Below are 27,934 nucleotides of genomic sequence, written 5' to 3' on the forward strand. Positions count from 1 at the left end.
GGAAACCATAAATTCCACTTAAATTAGTGCAAATTGCCCAAGTCACAATATGAGGACAGTGAACAAAGGAATGAAAGGACCGCTGTCAAGCCTTTCACACTGTGACAGTCCCGCTCCCTCCTCAGAATACTCAGGTTCGGTACGTCACAGCTAACTGTTTGACTTACAAATCAAGTGAGGGTATCAGGGGTGTCAGTGTCAACTAACTTATTAATTATCAATACAGTTTGAATTGTTTCCTTTGTTAGCTAAAAATATCAACATAAATACAAGTTTAATGTTTTCTTCCCATCCCCCAGTGGATGTGGAGACCACTCATTGGAGCAGTAATTCTCCTCCATGCATGGAAATAGCAGGACATCATCTCCCAATGAGGACATATCAGTCTTCTAGGGGAAGAGACAATATGTTTGCAGAATAAAAAGCATATTTAAGTATTATAATTACATATTTGGAAAACAACAAATTTTATGTTACGAACTACACAAAAGATGAACATCTTGGCTGGTGGAAATTTGCAAAGGATGCAATGATTTCTCAAGGGGAATGCACATCACAAACTCTGGGAGGGGTGACAGATTTTCATATTTATCACAGGAGGCCCTGGTGTTAAAAAGGTTAAAAAGCATCTTTCATCTTTGCTCTGTAAAGGTGCTTCCTCTCCATAGAACTGTTGAAAGACGCTGTGTGGTAGACATCTGGAGGTCAGCTAGGCTCTGCCGGCAAGCAGAAAAAGAACCATTACTTTTACATACAGTTGAGCTTAGAGTAAGTCCTATAATATACATTCTCAATACACACCAGCCATTATAAGTCCCTACTCCATCACAGTTCACAAATCTTCCACCCTCCTTTCTTTTTTCTACCTAAATTAAAAATTGGAGAAGGGTGTGAGGAAGCCAAGGACACACCAAGGGCCATGAGACCCTGGATCAAGAAATGGCTTTTATTTTTTAATATCTCCTTCTTCAAAATGGATGTATGGAAAATAATTTAAATTATTGGTGTTAGCAAATGTGTATGAGGTATTAAAAAAATCCTCTCATATGAAAAATACCGTATAGAGATACTTAAGTATATTTAAGTTTTGCAACCTCTTATTTTTCTAATTCAAGGCCCACCATCTAAAATGATGCTTGAATGATTCATTCCGGAAAAACATGATCTCATGCATTTTAATCACTCCTATCAAGTCTTTCAGAAGAAACATATCAATAAGCTGTTTACCAGCAAATATTGTAACCTACGGGATAGACCAGTCATTCTAATTACACTTTAGAGGGAACAGAAATTAAAACCATTTACAGGAACTTCTATTACTGCTCATCCTGCTCAAGCATAGAAAACAAGAATTTCCCTTCCCACATCTGCTTGTACAACGGGTCATGCTTCCATGACTTGCCAGAAACTTGTCTTAGTTCTTGGAAGAGTAAATATAAAAAGACAGAACTGACTTTTAGATTCAATGACAAGATTCTTTTGATATATACAACCAAAAACCCATGAAATATTTCTTAGGTTGTCTTCTAGGTTAGAGTGCCTTCTTTAAGAGTAGGTGTCATCTTCTTGAAGAAGTTTTCTTTGAGCCCAAAGATGGGGCAGGTGACCACGTGGGTGCTCCCCAGCTTCTGGTCCTTAGATCTATTACAGTGCTCATCACACTACAGTGCAATTGCTTGTTTCCTTGTCTGCTTCCCACCAAAATATGATCCTCCCCAAGCAGACACCATATAGTTAGCCTATTTTACTCTCAGTATTTAGCACAGTGTTTGCTTGGCCCATAGTCAGAATTCAATAAATACCTGTTAAATTAAACCTCAAAGTTTCAATAAGATTGTAGATTAATATACAGTAGCCCCTCCTTATCCAAGGGAGATATGTTCCAAGACCCCTAGTGGATGTCTGAAACCACAGATAATACCGAACCCTATATATTCTGGCTTTCTTCCTATACATACATACCTATGATAAAGTTTACTTTGTAAATTAGGCACAGTAAGAGATTAACAACAATAACTAATAATAAACTAGGACAATTACAACAATATACTGTAATAAGAGTTTCCATAGATCTTAGCAACCCCAATATATGATTTTTTCCTTTCCTTATTAAGTGGGGAACTTTCACCTTTTCACTTAAAGGAAGCACTTTACAGCTTCTCTTTGGTATATCTGAATCGCCAGCATCACTGCTCTCAAGCTTTGGGGTCATTATTAAGTAAAATAAAGGTTACTTGAACACAAGCACTGCAATACTGCAACAGTTGACCTAATAACCAGGCTACAAAGTGACTACTGGTCAGGTAGGTATTCAGTGTGGATATGCTAGACAAAGGATGATTCACCTCCTAGGCAGGGTAGCCCAGGAGGGCACAAGATTTCATCATGCTACTCAGAATAGTGCACAATTGGAAACTCATGGGTTATTTACTTCTGAAATTTTCCACTTAATATTTTCAGACCACAGTTGACCATTGGTAACTGAAACTGCGGGAAACAAAACCATGGACAAGGGTGGACTCCTGTAGATTATTTTATCTAAAATAAATCCCTGATGTTATAGACTAACCAACCACTCCACTTACTCTCATCTCCTATAACAGAGGTCTTCAAAGTGGCCCAGACCAGCAGCATCAGCATCACCAGGCACTTGGTAGAAATGCACATGCTCAGACTCCACCCCAGACATCCCGAATCAGACACTCTGGGGGTGGGGCCCTGCAATCTGGGATGTAACAAGCCCTCCGAGTGATACTAACATATTTTCAAGTTCACAAACCACCACCCTAGAAGATTTTACTATCCAAACGGGTATGTGCATTCACAAAGCAGATAATTTCCTAAACATATACATTGATGAAATCTCTAATTGAGCTCTAATTGCATAATGCAAAATGAGCACATTCTGGGCAATATGTTGATTTTGCACAAGGCATATGAAGGCTAGGTTGGACATTAGACTTAAATTTACATGCCCTCAGTGCCAATGCTGGCATTGAAATAGCATGGGAAAATAGTACAGGCTTTCAAACTGTCTTCCTTGGATCCCTAGAACTCCTTACAATTTCTATAAGTACTGCTGCAGACAGAATAGATGGGACTACAGACTTCCCACCCTCCATGGCAAATAGAGCATCTTCCGTTGGTCTCTGTTTTCTACACTGGGGTTCCTTTGTGATTTTATGTGAATAAAGAATTCAATTTTGAAACCAAAAAGCTTTCAAAATTACTGGCACGGTGTCCTGAAGAGGTGGAAAAAGCTTTAAGCAATCGAGTGTGAGTCATAGTGATCTGTTCCAAGCCAGAGCATCCACCATGAGTGACAGATGATGCAACTGAAGCACGGAGGATAAGTAGCTTGCCAGAGGATCACACAGCTATTACAGAGTGAAGTCAAATTCTATCCTACACAATCTGGCTACACAGACTATGCACTAAAAAGTTGTTTTTAGTTAAAGAGCTGAAATTTCCAAAGAATTTACTTTATATATGAATGTACCATATGTATGCTCGTATTCTGGGAGAAACGGGAGTGGCATTCTAGGCAGAATGCTGAGAACTGTCTTGCCACACAGCCCAAGTCCACCTTTGCACTAGAAGACAAAGATCCACCACTACAGACGGGTGGTTCCGTTCTGATGATTACAAATTATCCGAGTGCATGATTTCCAAATTTGGGAGATATTTTTAAAAACATGAATGCGCCCTTGAGAGTGTTTCCCACAGAAAAGAATCATTTATCAAGCATGTTATGGCAGCAAAAAGGCTGAGGACTGACCGTTGCTTTAGAGCGTATATATCGCAGTTGTGTGCTGATTTTAATTATCTACCAGCCAGAGGATGGCATGACCCAGCACAGAATTTTATGATTCTAAAATGTCTGAAAGCTTAGAGTCTTACAAGGAGGCAACAAATTAGGAGAGATTTTGTCGTATGAGTTGTGAAGTCATTTGTTGGAAAAGAAAAAAAAGGGCAAAAATAAAAAAGAGAGACGGGCTTCAAGTGCTCAGGGGGGTTGAATTTTCCAGTGCAAAATGTTCCTCAGTCATCTTTAACATAGCCGTCCAGGCCACCTTAATTCCTAATTAAGTTCCCAATTTTTTATGAATGAATCTTCAGGAACTTGGATATTATTTCTACTTCCTTTAATATATAAACAAAACTCTAGCCAAGCTGATATTTACACACAGTTCCTAGCCTTGTAGCTCACTTACAGAATCAGGATGTAAATCAAACTCATCATTTCCTTGCTGCCGTTTCTTCAACATCTCATTGCACAATAAAACATTTGGTTATTGGAAGATCTGCATCAATATTCTTTATATACAATATAAACAGTCAGTTAGACCTCCTTCTCAGTATTTAAAACACATTCAACAACATATTTTCAGTTTAAAAATCTAAGCTTAACCTGATCAAAAAATGGGCAGGGGAAATGAACAGACATTTCTCCAAAGAAGATATGCAGATGGCCAATAGACACATGAAAAGATGCTCATCATCACTAATCATCAGGGAAATGCAAATCAAAACTACACTAAGATATCACCTTACACCTGTTAGAATGGCAAAAATAACCAAAACAAAAAGTGGCAAATGTTGGAGAGGTTGCGGAGAAAAAGGAACTCTCATACACTGTTGGAGGGAATGCAAACTGGTGCAGGCACTATGGAAAACAGTATGGAGATTTCTCAAAAAATTAAAAACAGAAATATCATATGACCCAGCCATCCCACTACTGGGTCTCTATCTAAAGAACTTGAAATCACCAATTTCAAAAGTCCCATGCACCCCTGTGTTCATCGCAGCATTATTTACAAGAGCTAAGATGTGGACGCAAGCTAAGTGCCCATCAACTGATGATTGGATAAAGAAGATATGGTATATATATATACAATGGAATACTACTCAGCCATAAAAAAGGATAAAATTGTCCCATTCACAACAACATGGATGGACCTTGAGGGAATTATGTTAAGTGAAATAAGCCAGATAGAGAAAGATGAAATCTGTATGACTCCACTCATAGGTGGAAATTAAACCTATAGACAAAGAGAACTGATTCGTGGTTACCAGGGGAAAGGGGGGCGTGGGGCGAGGGCACAAAGGGTGAAGTGGTGCACCTACAACATGACGAACAATAACGTACAACTGAAATTTCACAAGGTTGTAAACTATCATAATCTTAATAAAAAGTTTCTTTAAAAAGTCTAAGCTTAAGAAGACTATAAGGGTGATAGTAGTGAAAACAGCAGTGTAAGGACATCCAGAAATTCTCTACTCTATAAAACCAATGAGAACACTGGCAAAAGTTGTCATAATCAACTTTTCAGAACTCTAGAAATTAATCAAAAGCTTGAAACAATTTGGGAACATTTTTTCCAAAAGAACACAACTAAATCTTGGTAAGAACATTGAGCTTTGTGGCATTTAACTTGCCCTATTCCCATCACCCCTCTAGCTCTGTGGTAGTTATGAAAAGCAATAGCCCACAATCACAGTTAAAACCAGCAGCCTGGCAACCACCAAAGGCAGCAGAAAGTAACACCAGTGGTGTTACTGCAAAACATAGTAGGATAACCACAAAGCTAGGGGTAAAAGAAAAAGCTGAGGAATAAGATATCTATATGGGGCTTTGAAATAGTCTGACTTATTCCTGGGAATCTAGAAGACCATGCGGATGCATGTGTGTGCAAGGCCATACAGGTTGTGTAGAAGCCCAGAGCTGTGCACACGCTCAGGAAAGACTGGAGAGCATCCTAAGTCCTCATGTCTGGCTAACCTTGAGGCTCTACTTGCTCAGGAAGTGAAGGCTAAAATAGAGTTGAAACTACCTGGCTGAGTGTTGAACACATGCCTCAACACACACATAGAGCCTTTCTGCAAAGACTAGAGGACTTAATGGTTTCAGGCATCTAAGGAAATCTCTGTCTAATTATTGGCTCACCACTGAGCTAACCGAGCAGAGACAGCAGCCACATGTAAGAGATAATACAGACATTATAGAATTAGTTAAAAAAAACACTAAGCAGACAAACAACAAGAACAACAAACCCTGAGGAGTCAGGAGAATCTGCTTTCCAGAATTGCTACTTTATATTATTTAAAATGTCCATTTTTTAACAACAACAAAAAATTACGTGATACATAAAGAAATAAAAGTATGACCTACACGCAAGAAAAAAAAAGCGGTCAATATGAACTGTCCCTGAGAAGCCAAGATGTTAGATGGCTTTACTAGAAAAAGACCTTAAATCAGCTATTTTAAATATATTCAAATAAATAAAAACCAAGTGCAACCAACTAAAGAAAAGTATGAGAATGATTTCTCATCGAATAAAGAACTTCAGTAAAGATATAAAAAATGTTTTTAAAGAACCAAATAGAAATTCTTTTTTTTTTCTGCTTTATCTCCCCAAATCCCCCTGGTACATAGTTGTATATTTTAGTTGTGGGTCCTTCTAGTTGTGGCATGTGGGATGCCACCTCAATGTGGCCTGACGAGTGGTGCCATGTCCACACCCAGGATTTGAACCGGCAAAACCCTTGGCTGCCACAGTGGAGCACACAAACTTAACCACTCTGCCATGGGGCCAGTCCCCCAAATAGGAATTCTGAATCTGAAAAATACAATGACCAAAATGAAAAATTCACCAGAGCGGCTCAATAGTAGATTTGAGTAGGCAGAAGAAAGAACCAGTGCATTTGAATATCAGTCAATAGAGATTATCCAGTCTGAAGAACAGAAAGAATAAAGAATGAAGAGAAATAAAGAGCTTCAGAGACCTGCAGAACACCATCAAGTATGCTAAGATATGCATAATGGGAGTACCAGAAGGGAAGAAGAGAAAAAAAAGGACAGAAAGTGTATTTGAAGAAATAATGGACAAAAACTTCCCAAACTAATGAAAAACATTAACCTATATTATCCAAGGAGTTCTACAAACTCCAAGTAAGATGAAGTCAAACACAGCTACACATAGACACATCATAATCAAACTGTCAAAAGACAAAGGAAGGAATCTCGAAAGCAGTGAGAGAGAAGCAACTCATTACATACAAAGGATTCTTAATAAATTTATCAGTTGTATTCTCATAAGAAACCATGGAGGCCAAAGACAGCAGGATGACACATGCAATGTGCTGAAAGAAAAAGACTGTCAACCAAGGATTATTTATCCAGCAAAACTATATTTCCAAAATGAAGGAAAAATTAAGATGTTCCCAGATAAACAAAAACTGAGAGAATCCAATGCTAATGGACCTGCCCTATAAGAAATACTAAAGGAGGTCCTTCAGGCTGAAATGAAAGGACATCAGACAGTAACCCAAATCCACATGAAGAAATAAAGAGTATCAGTAAAGGTAACTATATAAATAAATATAAAAGTTTGCTTACAACTATTTTTTCTCACATTTGATCTAAAAAACAAATCAATAATTTTAGATCTGTGTTGGTGGGCATACAATGTATAAAGATGTACTTTGTAAGACAATAATAGCACAAAAGAGGCAGAAGGGAATGAAGTTATATAGGAGTAGATGCTTTGTAAATTATTAAGTTAGTATTAATTTAAACTGAATTGTTATAAGATATGAATTGTAATTCCCAAAGCAACCAGTAAGAACATAAGTCAAAAGATACAATAACATAAGTTTCAAGAGAATTAAAATGGTACACTAGAAAGTATTTAACACAAAAGAAGCCAGTAATGAAGGAGTAGAGGAATGAAAATTACTTAAGACGTATAGAAAACAATAGCAAAATGGTAGATGCAAAGTCTGTCTTAGTAATTACATTAAGTGTAAATGGATTAAATACTTCAAATAAAGGGCAGTGTGGATTAAAAAAATCATGATCCAAATATATAGTATCTGCAACAGACACACTTTTGATTGAAAGACACAAATAGTTTAAAGAGAAAAAATGGAAAAAGATAAACCCTGCAAACAGTGACCACAAGAGAGTGGGAATGGCTAAACTAACATCAGACAAAATAGATTTAAAATGAAAATTGTTATTACAAAAAAGGACATTATCCAGTAATAAAAAGGTCAATCCATCATAAAGATATAACAATTATAAATATATATGTACATGGTAACAAAGCCTTAAGACACAGGAAGCAAAAACTGAGAATTGAAGGGGAAATTCAACAACAATAGTCTTGTCAATATGAAAAATGGATAGAACAACTAGACCTACCAGACATCTGTAGAATACTCCACTAAACAACAGCAGAATACATATTCTTCTCAAGTGCACATGGAACCTTCTCCAGATAGACCGTATGTTAGGCCATAAAACAAGTCTCAATAAATTTAAAAGGATTGAAAGTACACAAAATATATTTTCCTATAAAAAAGAAATTAAATTAGAAATCAATACAGGAGAAAATTTGGAAAATTTATAAATATGTGGAAATTAAACAACACATCCTAAATAGAAAATTGGAGGGCCGGTCCCGTGGCCGAGTGGTTAAGTTCCCACACTCCGCTTCAGCAGCCCAGGGTTTTGCCAGTTTGGATCCTGGGTGTGGACATGGCACTGCTCATCAGGTCGTGCTGAGGTGGTGGTGTACATGCCACAACTAGAGGGACCCACAACTAAAAATATACAACTATGTACCGGGGGGCTTTGGGGAGAAAAAGGAAAAATAAAATCTTTAGCAAATTGGTCAAAGAAGAAACCACAAGGTTAACTAAAAAACACTTTAAGATGAATGAAAATGAAAACATAACATACCAAAACTTATGGGATGCTGTTAAACAGTGCTTAGAGGGAAATTCATAGCTGTAAACACCTATATTAAAAAAGAAGAAAGACCTCAAATCAATAATGTGAACTTCCACATTAAGAAATAAGAAAAAAAAGATCATACCAAACCCAAAACAAGCAAGAGGAAGAAAATAACAAAAAAATAGATTAGAAATTAATGAAATGGAGAATAGAAAAATAATAGAGGAAGCTAATGAAAGCAAACATTGATTCTTTGAAAAGTTCATCAAAATTGACAAACCTTTAGCTAGACTGACCAATAAGAAAAGAGAGAAGTCACAAATTCTAAAACTGAGAGTAAGGTGAGGACATGATTATCAACCTTACAGAAATAAAAAGGATTGTAGGAGAGTACTATGGACAACTGTATGACAACAAATAAGGTAACTTAGATGAACTGGAAAATCTCCTAGAAAGACACACTTTCCAACTCATTTTATGAGGTCAGTGCTACCCTGCCATCAAAATTAGACAAAAATTTCACAAGAAAAAAACAAAACAAAACTACAGACCAATGTCCCTTATAAATACAGATGCAAAAAATCCAAAAATCCTCAACAAAATACTAGCAAACTGAATTCTGCAACATATGAAAAGAACTATATACTATGACCAAGTGGGATTTATCCCAAGAATGCAAGGTTGGTTCAACATATAAAATCAATCAATTTGATAGATCATATTAATAAAGGACAAAAACCAAACTATCATCTCAATAGATGCATAAAAAGCATTTGATAAATTCCAACTCCTTTTTATGATTTTGATTTTATGATTTTAGCTCCTTTGGAAAACATTCTGGCAGTTCCTCAAAATGTTAAATACAGAGTTACCATATGACCCCGCAATTCCACTCCTAGGTATAGAGTCTATATATTGCACAGAATATGTACACAAAATGTACACAAAATTACTTGCTTTTTCTTTGTAACTTACCTGTAAAAGGTTTCCACTACTATCAAAAGAAGACACATGTATATTAAGACTTCATTTCTCTAGATTTTCTTCTCTTATATTATTGCTATTGTCCTGAAATCTTTTTTGAGAAAATTCATCAAGTAACATTTTGCATATGGCTTACTGTGAACATATCTAAGCCCGTCTGTACATCTAAGCTTAAATGGAATTGGTCAAATGAGGGAACATTTCAGTTATGCCTTTTCTAAAAAAAATAGTTTTCTTAGGGACTGTCAGCATGCTGTTGAAATGTGAAGTTGTAACTGCATGGACTATGGACAGTCAAAAATATACACACGAAGTTGTACTATTGCAGAAATGGGTTTATTATCCAGGTATTCATATACTTTTGTACTGCTGGTGCTCTACTAGAAACATTTTCTTTATTTTTTTTTTTTTAAAGATTTTATTTTTTCCTTTTTCTCCCCAAAGCCCCCCGGTACATAGTTGTGTATTCTTCGTTGTGGGTCCTTCTAGTTGTGGCATGTGGGACGCTGCCTCAGCGTGGTTTGATGAGCAGTGCCATGTCCGCACCCAGGATTCGAACTAACGAAATACTGGGCCGCCTGCAGCAGAGCGCGCGAACTTAACCACTCGGCCACGGGGCCAGCCCCTAGAAACATTTTCTTTTATTTTCACTTGTGTTTTAAACTTTGTTTAGCCACTTAAAGAAAGTCTGTTTATGGCACAATTTTCCTCTAATCCATTTTGAGTTGTATTTTTGTTTTCCGATTCAAAAATTACAATTTACTCATAGAAAGATTATGTTTAACTTTGGAAGAAACTGCTAAACTGTCTTCCAAAGTAGCTGCACCATTTTGCATTCCCACCAGCAACCAAAGAGAGTTCCTGTTGCTCTGCGTCCTTGCCAGCAGTTCACATCACCATGTTTTCTGTTTGTTTTGAATCTTAGCCATTCTAATAGGTGTATGTGGTATCTTGTTGTTTTAATTTGTAATTCCCTAATGACAAATGATGCTGAGCATCTTTTGATATGCTTACTTGCCATATGTGGATCGTCTTTATGAGATGTCTGCCCAGATCTTTTGCCTATTTTTAAATTGCTCTGTTTGTTTTCTTATGGTTGAGTTTTAAGAGTTGAACCTCATATTTTGAAACTTGAAACCCTGCCTGATCACCCCTTTCCCAAGGCATAAAATGAGAAAGCACTGGCTGTAGCCTGGAGAGGCAAGCATAGTACATAGGAAGTGGAGATGGGGTAAGGATGCAGGAAATGCTTTGGTTAATATTTTAAAATATTATCCCACTCACATCTGGATTATCTGGGACTACAGGGGTAGGTCTGCTTCTCAATACCCTTTACTGATTTTTCTTCATCTACCGTTATCTTTAAGCTTCTTTCCCTGGCCCACACCCCGTCTCACCTTACCCAGCCTCCATGGGCAACCCCACCCTTTCCCACAGTCTCACCTATCACTTCCATACGACTGTCTCCAAATCTGCATCTCCTACAGAGCCAGAGACTGCACTCTACCTGAATGCCTGATTTATCCCCCCAACATCTTTGGGCACCCCGTACTCAATCTGTCCAAGATAAAACTATTCTGCTTCCTCTCTGGCCCTATCTATTCATCAGACTCTCTAATTCTCTATATTCATATATCTCCACAACACATCCAGTGTCCCCCTTTTCCATTAATGCTATCACCAGCAGTAGCCAAATTCTGTCAATTCTTTAAAATTTAGCTCCGATTTCTTTCCTTTTCCATGGCCAATTACGCATTTACATCTCCCTGGAGTCGCTCCCCTTCCAGATTGCCCTCCACATGGAATTTTTCCTAAATAATATTGCTCTTCTGTTCAAACCTCCAGTGACCCGCTTGTTGATATAAAATAACATCAAAATCCCTAAACCCAGTGTTCAATGTCCTCCTTAGTCAGGTCATTATAACGGCACATCACATGAAGCACCTTCAGGAGCTGGCTCATCAAGGTACCTGTATAAAGCCAAGCGTAGCGCGATGGGAATGATATGTCCTGTGGAAATGGGAGCATACATGCCCCGTCCCCAATGCCATTTTTTGAAGACTTTATTTTACCTTATTTTTGGGGGGTAAAAAGCACATATTATAAAAATTACAAAAAATTTTATTTTGGAATAATTTTAGACATAAAAAAGTTCAAAAATCGTTCAAAGAATTCCCTTAGACCTTAGAAGATATATCTTGTATCTTTTCCCGAGATTCTCCAAATGTTGACATACTTAGCAAATAAACCATACTTGCTCTATCATTCTCTCTCTCTGTCTCTCAGTGCTTGGACACAATGCTCCTTGTACTGGGGTTACGTAGGAGAATGTGCCCCCACCCTGTCACCCTCCTACTGTCTGCTGCTGGCTATGATTCATTTTTTCAGGGGTCTACACCTAACCCAAACTAAGCCCATCGAAGTCCCAACCCAGGGTTTAGCATTGGAACCAAGGAAGAGTCCATCCTCTCCTGTGGGAGAAAGGAATAGATGTCAAACCCAGGAGCGCTGGTGGCCTGTTTCCTGCCATGTGGAGGAAGCCAATGTGGGAGGGGTGGCTATGTGCACAGGAGGGAGGGCAGTTCCCAGGAGAAGTCGGAAGGAGTCTGAGACAGGAATCCCCACGTGTCTTCACTCCTGTTGGAGATATTAAAAATAATTTCATGAAAAAGAGTGGGAATTAAAAGCTAAGCACGGATGTTTGGACACAAAAAAATAGGGAAAATGGAACAAATGCACGTTTTTAGGTGCAGATGTCTCAGGAAGATGAACTCTAGCAGTGATATTCAGAATAGTACAGAAGAAAGGCCTTGCGACAGGAGCCCACCACCTAAGAGCTGGTTACTGTAGCCAGGCAACTACTTAATCCTCTAAATGCTGACTATTTTTCTTTTGAAATGTCTCTTGAACTCATCACTTACTATCTACTATCCTAATGAGAGTCCTTGTCCTAGCACCCATCATGAAGTCTTATATCTGTTTACTTACAGATCTACCTCCCTCTACTGGGCGATAACCTTCATGAGGACAAGTCACCTTTGTAAGTAGTAAGGTATGTCATAAGGGCAAAGAGAGCATAGCATTTACCCATAAACTTCACTCAACCAGACTTTTGAACCCCATCTATATCCAGTTTTTAATAACTGTGAGATCTTAGGCAAGAATTTGTGAGCTGTAATCTCTTCATCTTAGCCTTAACCCTGCATGAGGCTACCGTGAAGAGTAAATTAGATACACAGTCAAAACATAAATGCCAGGAACACAATAACATTCAATTAACGTTAAGTATCAGTATTATACGTGGTAGAGTGTCTGGCACACACAAGCATTCAATAAATGGTAATTATTAATATTATATTGATTAATAATAAACAGTTTTTTATTTGAGGGATACCACAAATAGAAATAAGGATGTTGGCAATGCCTGTCTGCCTCATGCAGGTAAATGGGGTCTTGGCACAACACTGGATAAAAATAGTTGGATCTTTGAACCACACATAACATAGTCCCCAAGGCTCAGCTAAGTTATTTTAATCTCTTCAGTGGCAGTTTCATTCACAGTGTTGTAAATGGCTGCTTGCATGAGGTAATCATTAAGAAAATCCTTCCAAACACCTCTAACCCCATCAGCAGAAAGCTCTCTCAAAATTTTACTCATCCAGCAAAACGTGATTAGGTGATTCAAGGTGGACGTAAAGTCAGTCAAATATCAAGAGGAAAATCCAACACATTAAAAACATAGATAACATCTATTTTGTTTTCCCTCCTTCTCTCCACCCTCAAAAACTATGTGAAGGGGGAATTAGTATTTAGTGGTTAGGAATGAAAACAAGCAAGCCATCAAACTTTACACCTGCTCCCATTCCTTGTCATTGTCACCTACTGATTCCCACCTGGTCACTCACTCTCATTTACTTACACTTCTAGCCCTGGATACTACTGTCCTTTCTATTTCTACTCCTGTCACCATTCCTGGTGATTTAAAATGCATGACATGATCTATCCAAAGCCTTGGAGTGTTAGGTCTCTGACCTCCACCCCACCTCAGCCATCATTTCCACCGTCATTCATCTGAAGAAGGAACCAAAACTTGATTTTAAGCTTTGCACTACTGGACCACCACCTTTTAGCTTTCCAACTCATATACTCCCATTCCATCAGTTTTCTTATCCTGGCAGAGCCTGCAATCTATTGACCTAAATACTTTTCCTCTATCCATCACAACCCTCTTGTCATCACTTCCCTCATCCCGTAACTTAGAGTCTATGGTCCATTATATAACTACTCCCTTGCAATCTTGCTAAAACCTTTTGCCCAGCTTTTCTTGCACAGTCACCTGGAAAATACCTATCTTAGTTAAATACAAGAATCTGTGTATTATGTGCCTGTGACCCAGAAGATGAACATTGACAGCGAAAACCACACACCTGTGCCTATTGGTTTCCCTCTGAATGAATGACCAAAAAACCTCCAATGGTCAGTCATCTCAACCAGACCATCATACTATATTTTCTACTGAATTCATTCTCCCTCTCTCCAGAGACTGTTTCCCAACTTAATCTCTCTCCTTAAGCCTCCAGGCCCTTCTACCCAACTCATTCTTAATTCACTGAGGAAAAACAGCCATCAGATAAGCAATCCTTCAGTCTCCCATGACCAAATCTACCAGTCTGCATGCATCTGTACCCACCTAGTCTGCCTTCTCTCCTGTTAAAGCAGACAATGCAAACCAGCTCCTATGAGAGGTAAACACTCCTCCCAAATAATCTTCTCCAAGACACATTATAATAAAATTGTCTAAAATCAAAGACAAAGAGAGAATCTGAAGAGCAGCAAGAGAAAAGAAGCTTGTCACTTACAAGGGAATTCTCATGAAGCTATCAGCGGTTTTCTCAGCAGAAACCTTACAGACCAGAAAAGAAGAGGATGATATATTCAAAGTGCTGAAAGAAAAACTGCCAACCAAGAATACTCTATCTGGCAAGGTTGTCCTTCAGAAATGAGGGAGAGGAAAAGATTTTCCCAGACAAGCAAAAGCTGAGGGAGTTCATCACCACTACACCTGCCAAAAGGAGTTCTTCAAGCTGAAATGAGAGGAGGCTAATTAATAACATGAAAATATAAAACACACCAGAAAAGTGTGTAGTCAAATTCAGAATACTCCAATACTGTAACATAGCGGTGTGTTAATCATTTAACTCTAGTATTATAAAGTTAAAAGGACAAAAGTATTAAAAGTAGCCATAGCTACAATAATTTGTTAATGAATACACAATATAAAAACACATAAATCATGGCATAAAAATAATAAAGTTATTTCTTTTTTATACGAGACATCATGACCCCTGGACCTGGAGCCATCATAAGCCCCCTCACGTGGTGCCCTGCCTCACGAGATTCAGGGTCACAACATGCTCCAGCATGCCCCACCCACAGGTAGGTGTTTCCTTACCAAAGTCAGTCCATAAAGTCTGGAAGTGGTGACTTTCTATGTTACAGATCCTACAGATATTAAAATTTCTGGGATGAGGAGGAGGAGTAAAAAGGTAGAGTTTTTATATGTGATTGAAATTAAGTTGTTATCAGCTTAAAATAGATTGTTATATCTACCTATAAGAAGTTTCATGTAATCATAAGTGTATCCACAAAGCCAAAATCTATAGTATGAATAAACAAGATAACAAGAAAGGAATCAAAGTATACCACTACAGAGAATCATCAGTTCACAAAGGAAGACAGCAAGAGAGGAAGAAAGGAACAAAGGAACTACGAAACAGCCAGAAAACAATTAACATGATGGCATTAGTAAGTCCTTACCTAACAGTAATTAATTTAAATGTAAATGGATTAAATTCTCCAAAAGACGTAGAGTGACCGAATGGATAAAAAAATGAGACCCGATTACATGATGCCTACAAGTGGCTCGCTTCAACTTTAAGGACATATACAGGCTCAAAGTGAAGGAATGGAAAAAGATATTTGACATAAATGGAAGCCAAAAGAGAGCAGGGGTAGCTATATCTGTATCAAACAAAATAAACTTTAAGTCAAAAACTATAACAACAGACAAAGAAGGTCATTATATAATGATAAAGAGGTCAATGTATCAGGAGGCTATAATAATTATAAATCTATATGCAAGCAACATTGGAGCACGTAAATATGTTAAGCTTATACCAACAGATATAAAGGGAGAAACAGACAATACAATTACGGTCAGAAATTTCAATACCCCACTTTCAACAATGGTTAGATCATCAAAACAGAAAATCAAGAAGGAAATATTGGATTTGAACTATAGACCAAATGGATCTAACAGAAATATACAGAACATTTTATCCAACAGCAGCAGAATACACATCCTTCTCAAGTGAACATGAGACATCCTCCAGGATAGATCACACGTTAGATCAGAAAACAAGTCTTAGAAATTTTAAAAAGACTGAAATCAGACCAAGTACCTTTTCCAAACACAATGGTATGAAACCAGAAATCAATAAGAAGAGGAAACCTGGAAAATTCACAAACATGTGGAAATTAAACACACTCCTGAACAACCAGTGACTCAAAAAAGAAATCAAAAGGGAAATTTTAAAAAATCTTCAAACAAATGAAAATGGAAACAACATACCAAAACTTACTGAATGAAGCAAAAACAGTTCTAAGAGGGAAGTTTAGAGCAATAAATGCCTAAATTAAGAAAAAAGAAAGATCTCAAATAAACAACATAACTTTACACCTCAAGGAACCAGGAAAAGAAGAACAAACTTAGCCCAGAGTCCAAAGTCGACAGAAAGCAGGAAATAACGAAGATCGGAGTAGAAATAAGTGAAATAGAAAATAGAACAATAGAGAAGAGGGCAGAGCAAAATGGCAGGGGGAGCTGACCCGGGATTCTCTCCCCTCCAAAATACAACAAAAGATTGGAAGAACTGAATTTCAGAGAATAAACATAATGCCAGCTCGTTAGAGACCTACAATACCAAGAAGGCAGAGATCATAAACCTAGCTTTACACCTTTGGAGGCGCTGGAACGGTAGGAGAGAACATCGCTCCCTCCCCTGGAGTCTGCGATCGCTGCGGCGCGGGTCGGGAAGGAGCGGGGGAGGGGCCGCGTGACCGGGGCATCATCCAGGACTCCTGCCGCTGATTCAGTGGAGACCCGCTGACGGGGGGAAAGCTTCCGTCCGTGGGGACCCTATAAATCAAGGGCCTTGGGAGACCAGAGAACAGAACTGATCTAAACCCAGACCGGCGCGTGTGAGTAACAGCCCCTCCCCCCTAACAAAGCCAGTGGGCACAGCCATCTTGCCCCAAGGAGAGCTAACACGCCGCTCTCGACCCCCATCTAGTGGCAACAGGCTGTAACTGCAACTGAATTCTACCACCATGAGAAAAAACCGCTCCTCTACCATCCAGCAATTTATAAAAGCCCCAGACCAGAAGGAAAACAATAAAAACACAGAATTAAGTCCTGAGGACTTGGAATTAGGTAAACTAAGTGATAATGAATTCAGAGCAGCTATAATCAAAAAACTCAATGAGGTAGAGAGAAAGATAGAGAAACAAGCCGACTTCTGGAGTTACTTCACAAGAGAGATTGAAACCATAAAGAAGAATCAAACAGAATTACTTGAGATGAAAAACACAATGGGCCAGATAAAACAGAATACGGATTCCCTGAATGCCCGTGTAGACAACCTAGAGGAGCAAATCAGCATAATCGAGGACAGACAGGCTGAATGGCGCCAGACAGAGGAAGAAAGAGAACTAAGAATTAAAAAAAATGAGGAAAATCTCCGAGAGATAATGGATTCAATGAGGAGTAAGAACATAAGGATCATAGGAATTCCTTAGAATATGGAAAAGGAAAATGGAGCAGAAAGTGTGCTTAATGAAATTATTGAAGAGAATTTCCCAAATCTAGGGATCAATGGAGAAATGTGTGTAGAGGAGGGTTTTAGATCTCCTAGATTTGTCAATGTAAAAAGACCCACAGCACGGCACATAATAGTAAAGTTGGCAAATAGGAATGATAAGGAAAGAATACTCAGGGAAATAAGAAAAAAAAGAGAATAACCTATAAAGGAGCCCCTATCAGACTGTCAGTGGATTTCTCTACAGAAACCCTACAAGCTAGGAGAGAATGGAGTGATATATTCAAAGCTTTAAAGGATAAAAACCTTCAGCCAAGAATACTCTATCCAGCAAGAATTTCCTTCAGATATGAGGGAGAAATTAAATCTTTTCCAGACAAACAAAAGTTAAGGGAATTTGTAACTAAAAGCCCTCCATTACAAGAAATCCTCAAGAAGGCTCTCATACTTGAAAAAAGAAAAAAGGGAGAAAGGGGACACAAGCCACAGACTAGGGAGACCGATGGATAGAACCAGAACAGGATAGCAAAGATTCAACTATAGCATTAGGGTAAAAATAAGGAAACTACCAAAACAAGGACGATCTTAGCACTCTAACTAAAAATTAATAAGACGAGTTGGAATAAAAAATGAAAATAATTATTTAGGAGGGGAAGAGCAAAGGGTCGAAATCAGTATTGGTCGAGTAAGTAAGAGACCACCAGAGAATAGACTATATTATACATGAGATTCTAAATACAAACTTCAAGGTAGACACTAAAATAAAGTACAGAACAGAATCACAAATCATAGATAAGGAAAATCTAAGAAATCCAGCATAAGATATTGCAGTATTAAATGGGTAGTCTAAAGCACACAGGAAAAGAAACACAGGAAAACAAGATAATGAGCGACAGATTGACAGCATTAAGTCCACATGCATCAATAATCACTCTCAATGTGAACGGATTGAACTCTCCAATAAAAAGACACAGAGTGGCAAAATGGATTAAAGAACAAGATCCAACAATTTGTTGCCTCCAGGAAACACACCTCAGCCCCAAGGACAAACACAGACTCAGGGTGAAGGGGTGGAGGACAATACTTCAAGCAAATAGCAAGGAAAAAAAGGCAGGTGTTGCAATTCTCATATCAGACCAAGTGGATTTCAAAATAAGACAGGTAAAGAGAGACACAGAGGGACAATATATAATGATCAAAGGGACACTTCATCAAGAAGAAATAACGCTTATAAATATCTATGCACCCAACACAGGAGCACCAAGATTCATAAAGCAACTATTAACAGACCTGAAGGAAGATGTTAAAAACAACACAATAATAGTAGGGGACCTCAACACCCCACTCACATCAATGGACAGATCATCCAGACAGAAAATCAACAAGGAAATAGTGGAGCTGAATGAAAAACTAAAACAATTGGACTTAATAGACATATATAGATCACTCCACCCTGAAGGAGCTGAATACACATTCTTCTCAAGTGCACATGGAACATTCTCTAGGATAGACCATATGTTGGGAAACAAGGCAAGCCTCTACAAATTTAAAAAAATTGAAATAATAACAAGCATCTTCTCAGATCATAGTGCTATAAGGCTAGAAATTAATTACAAGAAAAAAGCTGAGAAAGGCACAAAGATGTGGAGACTAAACAACACACTACTGAACAAGCAATGGATCATTGAAGAAATTAAAGAAGAAATAAAAAAATACCTAGAAACAAATGAAAATGATAGCATGCCATACCAACTCATATGGGATACAGCAAAAGCTGTATTAAGAGGAAAATTCATCGCAATACAGGCACATCTTAACAAACAAGAAAAATCCCAAATAAGCAACCTTAAAGCACACCTAACTGAACTAGAGAAAAAAGAACAAATGAAGCCCAAAGTCAGCAGAAGGAGAGAAATAATAAAAATCAGAGCAGAAATAAATACTATTGAAACGAAGAAGGCAGTAGAAAGGATCAATGAGACAAAGAGCTGGTTTTTTGAGAAGATAAATAAAATTGACAAACCACTAGCCAGACTTACAAAGAAAAGAAGGGAGAAAGCTCAAATAAACAAAACCAGAAATGAGCGAGGAGAAATAACAACAGACTCTGCAGAAATACAACAGATTATAAGAGAATACTACAAAAAACTATATGCCAACAGAATGGATAACCTAGAGGAAATGGATAAATTCCTGGACTCCTACAATCTCCCAAAGCTCACTCAAGAAGAGGCAGACAATTTGAACAGACCAATCACAAGGAAAGAGATTGAAACAGCAATCAAAAGCATCCCAAAGAATAAAACCCCAGGACCAGATGGCTTTCCTGGGGAATTCTACCAAACTTTCAGAGAGGATTTAATACCTATCCTTTTCAAGCTATTCCAAAAAATTAGGGAAGATGGAACACTTCCTAACACATTCTATGAGGCCAACATCACGCTGATACCAAAACCTGACAAGGACACCACGAAAAAAGAGAACTACAGGCCAGTATCACTGATGAACATAGATGCAAAAATTCTAAACAAAATTTTGGCAACCAGAATTCAGCAATTCATCAAAAGAATCATACATCAGGATCAGGTGGGATTCATACCAGGGACACAGGGATGGTTCAACATCCGCAAATCAATCAACGTGATACACCACATCAACAAACTGAGGAATAAAAACCACATGATCAACTCAATAGATGCAGAGAAGGCATTTGACAAGATCCAACAGCCATTTATGATAAAAACTCTGAACAAAATGGGCATAGAAGGAAACTACCTCAACATAATAAAGGCCATATACGACAAACCCATAGCCAACATCATACTCAATGGGCAAAAACTGAAACCCATCCCCCTGAAAACAGGAACAAGACAAGGATGCCCTCTATCACCACTCTTATTTAACATAGTACTGGAGGTCCTGGCCAGAGCAATCAGGTAAGAAAAAGGAATAAAAGGAATCCAAATAGGGAGGGAAGAAGTGAAACTCTCGCTGTTTGCAGACGACATGATCTTATATATAGAAAACCCCAAAGAATCCATTGGAAAACTGTTAGAAGTAATCAACAACTACAGCAAAGTTGCAATAAAATCAATTTGCATAAATCAGTAGCATTTCTATACTCCAGTAATGAACCAACAGAAAAAGAACTCAAGAATACAATACCATTCACAATCGCAACAAAAAGAATAAAATACCTTGGGGTAAATTTAACTAAGGAAGTGAAGGACTTATATAATGAAAATTACAAGGCCTTTCTGAGAGAATTGGATGACGACATAAGGAGATGGAAAGACATTCCATGTACATGGATTGGAAGAATAAACATAGTTAAAATGTCCATTCTACCTAAAGCAATCTACAGATTCAACGCCATCCCAATCAGAATCCTAATGACATTCTTTACAGAATTAGAACAAAGAATCCTAAAATTCATATGGGGCAACAAAAGACCCCGAATTGCTAAAGCAATCCTGAGAAAAAAGAACAAAACGGGAGGCATCACAATCCCTGACTTCAAAACATACTACAAAGCTACAGTAACCAAAACAGCATGGTACTGGTACAAAAACAGGTGCACAGATCAATGGAACAGAATTGAAAGCCCAGAAATAAAACCACACATCTATGGACAGCTTATCTTTGACAAAGCAGCTGAGGGCATACAATGGAGAAAAGAAAGTCTTTTCAACAAATGGTGCTGGGAAAACTGGAAAGCCACATGTAAAAGAATGAAAATTGACCATTCTTTTTCACCATTCACCAAAATAAACTCAAAATGGATTAAAGACCTAAAGGTGAGACCTGAAACCATAAGGCTTCTGGAAGAAAACGTAGGCAGTACACTCTTTGACATCAGTATTAAAAGGATCTTTTCGGACACCATGCCTTCTCAGAGAAGGGAAACAATAGAAAGAATAAACAAATGGGACTTCATCAGATTAAAGAGCTTCTTCAAGGCAAATGAAAACAGGATTGAAACAAAAAAACAACCCACTAACTGGGAAAAAATATTTGCAAGTCATATATCTGACAAAGGCTTAATATCCTTAATATATAAAGAACTCTCACAACTCAATCACAAAACATCAAACAACCCAATCAAAAAATGGGCTGGAGACATGAACAGACATTTCTCCAAAGAAGATATACTGATGGCCAATAGGCACATGAAAAGATGCTCATCATCGCTGATCATCAGGGAAATGAAAATCAAAACTACACTAAGATATCACCTTACACCCGTTAGAATGACAAAAATATCTAAAACTAATAGCAACAAATATTGGGGAGGTTGTGGAGAAAAAGGAACCCTCATACACTGCTGGTGGGAATGCAAACTGGTGCAGCCACTATGGAAAACAGTATGGAGATTCCTCAAAAAACTAAAAATAGAACTACCATACGATCCAGCCATCCCACTACTGGGTATTTATCCAAAGAGCCTGAAGTCAGCAATCCCAAAAGTCCTGTGCACCCCAATGGTTATTGCAGCACTGTTTACAATAGCCAAGACGTGGAAGCAACCTAAGTGCCCATCAACAGACGAATGGATAAAGAAGATGTGGTACATATATACGATGGAATACTACTCAGCTGCAAAACAGAACAAAATCATTCCATTTGCAATAACATGGATGGACCTTGAGAGAATTATGTTAAGTGAAATAAGCCAGCAAGAGAAAGATAATCTGTGTATGACTCCACTCATATGAGGAATTTAAAACTATGGACCAAGAACAGTTTAGTGGATACCAGGGGAAAGGTGGGGTGGGGGGTGGGCACAAAGGGTGAAGTGGTGCACCTACAACATGACTGACAAACATTAATGTACAATTGAAATTTCACAAGATTGTAACCTATCAATAACTCAATAAAAAAAAAAGAAAATAGAACAATAGAAAAGATCAATGAAATTGAGAGTTGGTTTTATGAAAAGATAAACAAAATTGACAAATCTTTAGCTAGACTTACCAAGAAAAAAAGTAGAGGATTCAAATAAGTTATATTATAAATGAAAGAGGAGACATTACAACTGAGAGACAACTATAAATAATTACAGGCCAACAAATTTGGACAATCTAGAAGAATTTGGAATAATCCTAGAAATGTACAACCTACCAAGAGGGAATCAGGAAGAAATAGAAAATCTAGGGGGCTGGCCCTGTGGCTTAGTAGTTAAGTTTGTGCACTCTGCTTCGGCAGCCCAGGGTTTCGCTGGTTCGGATCCTGGGCGTGGACATGGCACCGCCCATCAGGTCATGTTGAGGTGGTGTCCCACATGCCACCACTAGAAGGACCCACAACTAAAAATACACAACTATGTGCTGGGGGGGATTTGGGGAGAAAAAAGCAGAAAAAAAAAAAGAAGGAAAATCTGACCAGACCAATAATGATCAAGGAGACTGAATCAGTAATCAAAAACCTCCCAACAAAGGAAAGCCCATGACCAGATGGTTTATAGATGAATTCTACCAAACATCTAAAGAAGAATTAACATCAACCCCTCTCACATTCTTCCAAAAAACTGAAGAAGTGGGAACACTCCCAACTCATTTTACAAGGCCAGCATTACCCTGATAACAAAGCCTGACAAGGACACTACAAGAAAAGGAAACTACAGGCCAATATCCCTGATGAATAGAGGTGCAAAAATTCCCAACAAAATACTAGCAAACTGAATTCAACAGCACATTGAAAAGATCATGCATCATGATTAAGTGGGATTTATCCCTGGGATGCAAAGATGGTTCCACATATGCAAATCAATAAACGTGACACACTACATTAGTAGAATGGAAGATAAAAATCATATGTTCATCTCAACAGATGCAGAAAAAGCATTTTACAAAATTCAATATCATTTCTAGATAAAAACTCTCAAAGTGGGGATCAAAGGAACGCACCTCAACAATAATAAAGGCCACAGAGAACAACCCACAGCTGACATCATTCTCAGCAGTGAAAGGTTGAAAGCTTTCCCTCTAAGATCAGGAATAAGACCAGGTTGCCCACTATCACCACTGCTATTTAACACAGTGCTAGAAGTCCTAGCCAGAGCAATTAGGCAAGAAAAAAATAAACAAATAAAAGGCATCCAAAGCAAAAAGGAAGAAGTAAAATTGTCTATTTGTTGATGACACGATCTTATATATAGAAAATCCTAAAGACTTCACCAAAAAACTGTTAGAACTGCTACACAAATTCACCAAAGTTGCAAGATACAAAATCAATATGCAAAATTCAGTTGCATTTCTGTACACTAACAATAAACTACCTGAAAAGAAATAAAGAAAACAATTCCACTTACAATAGAATACAAATACAATACAAAAAGAATAAAATACTTAGGAATAAATTTAACCAAGGAAGTGAAATCTATAAGACATTGATGAAAGAAACTGAGGAAGATACAAATAAATGGAAAGATACTCCACATTCATGGATCAGAAAAGTTGATATCATTAAAATGTTCACACTATCTAAAACCATCTATAGATTCAATGCAAACTCCATCAAAATTCCAATGGCATTTTTTACATAAATAGAAAAAACAATCCTCAAATTTGTATGGAACTACAAATGACCCCAAATAGCCAAAGCAATCTATAGAAGAATAGAGAAAGAAGAATAAACCTAGAGGCATCATACTTTCTGATTTCAAACTATATCACAAAGCTATATGAATCAAAACACTTGAGTACTGGCATAAAAACAGACACTAATGGAACAGAATGGAGAGCCTGGAAATATACTGACACATATACAGTCAATTAATATTTGTCAAGGAATCCAAGAATACTCAGTGAGGAAAGGATAGTCTCATCAATAAACGGTACTGGGAAAACTGGATAACCACATGCAAAAGAAGGAAACTGGACCCCTATCTTACATCACTCACAAAAAACTATCTCGAAATGGATTAAGGACTTAAATGTAACATCTGAAACCATAAAACTTCTAGCAAAACACATAGAGAAAATGTTCCTTGATATTGGTCTTGGCAAGGCTTTGTTGATATGACACCAAAAACACAAGCAACACAAGAAAAAAATCAATAAGTAGGACTACCTCAAGTTAAAAAGCTTCTGCACAGTGAAAGAAACAATGAACAGAATGAAAATGAAACCCAGAGAATGGGAGAAAATATCTGCAAACCATCTGTCTGGTAAGGATTTAATATCCAAAATATAAAAGGAGCTCATACAACTCAACAGCAAAACAAAACAAAACGATGACAAATAATCTGATTTTAAAATGGTCAAAGGACTTGAGTAGACATTTTTCCAAATAAGACATACAGATGGTCAACAAGTACATGAAAAAGTGCTCGACATCATTTATCATCAGGAAATGCAAATCAAAACCACAATGAGATATCACCTCACATCTGTTAGAATGGCTATTATCAAAAAGACAAGAGATAACTAGTGTCATTGAGAATGCGAAGAAAAGGGAAAACTTGTGCATTTTTGATGGGAATGTAAATTGGTACGACCTCAGTGAAAAACAGTATGGAGGTTCCTCAAAAAATTAAAAATAGAACTCCTGTGTGATCCAGCAAGCCCACTTCCGGGCATATAGCCAAAGGAAATGAAATCAGTATCTCAAAGAAATATCTGCACTCCTGTGTTCATTGTAGCATTATTCACAACAGCCAAGACATGGAAACAACCTAAGTGTCTATCAATGGACGAATGAAATAAAAAAATAGGGTGCATATATACAATGAAATGTTTATTCAGCCGCAAGAAAGAAGAAAATCCTGCCATTTGTGGCGACGTGGAAGGCTCTTGAGGGCATTATGCTGAGTGAAATAAGTCAGGCAGAAAAATACAAATACTGCTTGATCTCCCTTATACGTAGAATCCAAAAAAAGCTGAACTCATAGAAGCAGAGAGCAGAACTACGGTTGCCAGGGGCTTAGGGGTGGGGGAAATGAGGAGATGTTGGTCAAAGAGCACAAAGTTCAAGTTATAAGAGGAATCAGCTCTGGGCATCTAATGTGCAGCAGGGCAACTAGAGTTAAAAGGACGGCATTGCATACTTGAAAGCTGCTATAAGAGTAGATTTTAAATGTTCGCACAATAACAACAAAATGGTCAGAGGGAGGACGTGTTAACTAATCTTATGATGGTAAACATTTTGCAATGTATACGAGTATCAAACCATCACGTTGCACACCTTAAACTTACACAATGTTATATGTTAATTATATATTAATAAGGCTGGAAAAAAGAATAATCAAGCTGTGTTTCTTGTGTTACAAAGTTGGAGTCTTAAGATTCTGTTTATTTCTTGTTCTGAGCTCAGTGTTTCGTAGATCTTGGATAAATAAGTAGATAAAGACATAAAACTTGGTGTGATCTCAAACAATCAGTTGGTAAAAAAACAAAAATTCTGAATTGAAGGAACTAGGGACGTGCAAATCACAATACCCACGTCTGTTCAAACTACTGTAGGCTGCCGGGAACACTCCTTACCAAATCACACTTCTAAAATATTTATTTATACTTTCTCAGCTTTGATAATACGGTGTAAATGAATGAGAGAATAATTTGAAATGATCTAATCATTTAGAACAAATATTCTACTCACGTGAATACAAAATGCTGTTACTATTTTTCCACCTCATACTAGAGTCCCGAGCCAGCTTTTAAAATTTTGTATATAAGTTTGCTCACGAATTGGTAAGCCAGACAAAGTTGGATTCTCTGCAAGACTCTGAGAAAGTGTTGCCTTGCAGTTTCAGAGTCAAATTGATTTGTGTAATACAGACGGTTGCTGCAAGAATTGTTTGAAACACAAATTGCTATTGCAGTGTGTCCTTCTCATTAATTTAGAACCAGATCAGTTTTGCCCCAGTTACAAATGGATAAAAACATCTGTCCATTTCAGGCTTTCAATTATATATACGTGTACATTAAGATATAATTATATATAGATATAGATATAGATATGGTCTTAAAATCTATCCACTTTGGGGCCAGCCTGGTGGCACAGCAGTTAAGTTCACACCTTCTGCTTTGGCGGCCCAGGGTTTGCAGGTTCAGATCCCGGGTGCAGACCTACACACTGCTTGTCAAGCCATGCTGTGGCAGGTGTCCCACATGTAAAGGGGAGGAAGATGGACACTGATGTTAGCTCAGGGCCAGTTTTCCTCAGCAAAAAGAGGAGGATTTGCGGCAGACGTTAGCTCAGGGCTAATCTTCTGCAAAAAAAAAAACAAAAACGAAAAACTATCTACCTTAACTCAGGAGGTAAAATAGGGATGTGCGAATGATTGTAACCCAAGTGCCTGCCTCTCTTTCTCAAGGGAGCACTTTCCTCTAGCATATTTAGGGCTTGATATTACATCGGTTCCCAAGTCAGTCCTTGTAACAGCTGCTACTTAGTCCTCCCTTCTGTTTTCTACTTATTTCATGTCTGCCGGTTACTCAGACTGACCTCTTTTGATATAAAGCTGTCATGCCCAAGAGGGTCTCCATGGAGTTGTGCTCGGGTGAATTCAGTCTGATGGAAAAGATCATGGAAAGCTTCTTAGGGGAAGTTTCTCTTGAGCCAAGTTTTGGAGGATGCAAGGGAATAAGTTAGACAAATGACAACGCATTCCAGAGAGGGCACAGCATTAGTTCATGTACTTATTTGTTCAGGCCAAAGAGTGAATTTGGGGCTGAGAGGCAATAATTGACAGCTGGCAAAGTATACTTGTAGACACACAAGTTGTGTGGCTTAGCCAGAGTTGAGAGATGAGCCTGGAGAAATGGCAAGCTCATGAAGGGACTAGATTATGCAACAAACATGATTTTAAGATGTAGGCACTGTTTGCAGAATTTAATGTGGACAACAACTATTTCCCTTTACTTCACATTTTGATGATTTTTTTCTGCCTAATTTGAACCCGCCTCAGTCCTTCTATGACGGGTGATCCAGAAGTCTAGTTCTGTCTCACCAGTAAGCAGTTGTTCTTGAGAGCATTCTTAAATGCCCTTGACACTTGTCTCACATTCTCCCAGCTTCAGCTCCCAACAAATGCCTGATTTGCTCGCTTTTACTAAAATTAACTAATAAGAATGAAAATTTAGATAACTCCTCTCTTCTCTAGCAGAGCATTCCATGACAGACCATATCAGGAGCTACCATATCGTAGACTGACCTTGGCTTGGCTGCTGCACAGGAGATCCCAGCCCTAGCGGAAGTATGAAGGGTGGTTGGCGCAAAGGGTGCAGAAATCACATAGCACAGAATGTGGCTGCCACAGGCCGTTCTCTCAGCAGGAATTGTGAGCTGAGCCTTTCCACTTTGATCAGGCCATGGGTGTGGCCGACACTGA

The 27,934-nt window shown here is 38.0% G+C and overlaps 3 long non-coding RNA genes across 4 annotated transcripts in view; all 3 read right to left on the minus strand.

Annotated features, from left to right (window-relative positions):
• The window catches only part of LOC138925100 (uncharacterized), an 89,224-nt gene that overhangs the window by 25,227 nt on the left and 36,063 nt on the right, over positions 1-27,934 (minus strand). The gene's annotated exons all lie outside the window — the stretch shown is intronic.
• Positions 444-27,883, minus strand: LOC138925102 (uncharacterized). The gene is made up of 3 exons (XR_011440805.1): positions 27,758-27,883; positions 8,747-8,804; positions 444-716 (listed from the first exon to the last, which is right to left on the minus strand). It is a non-coding gene; the product is annotated as an uncharacterized lncRNA (long non-coding RNA).
• LOC138925103 (uncharacterized) lies at positions 11,923-17,049 on the minus strand. The gene is made up of 2 exons (XR_011440806.1): positions 16,742-17,049; positions 11,923-12,361 (listed from the first exon to the last, which is right to left on the minus strand). It is a non-coding gene; the product is annotated as an uncharacterized lncRNA (long non-coding RNA).

This window comes from Equus caballus, chromosome 7, assembly GCF_041296265.1.
Source record: "Equus caballus isolate H_3958 breed thoroughbred chromosome 7, TB-T2T, whole genome shotgun sequence".
NCBI lineage: Eukaryota > Metazoa > Chordata > Mammalia > Perissodactyla > Equidae > Equus > Equus caballus.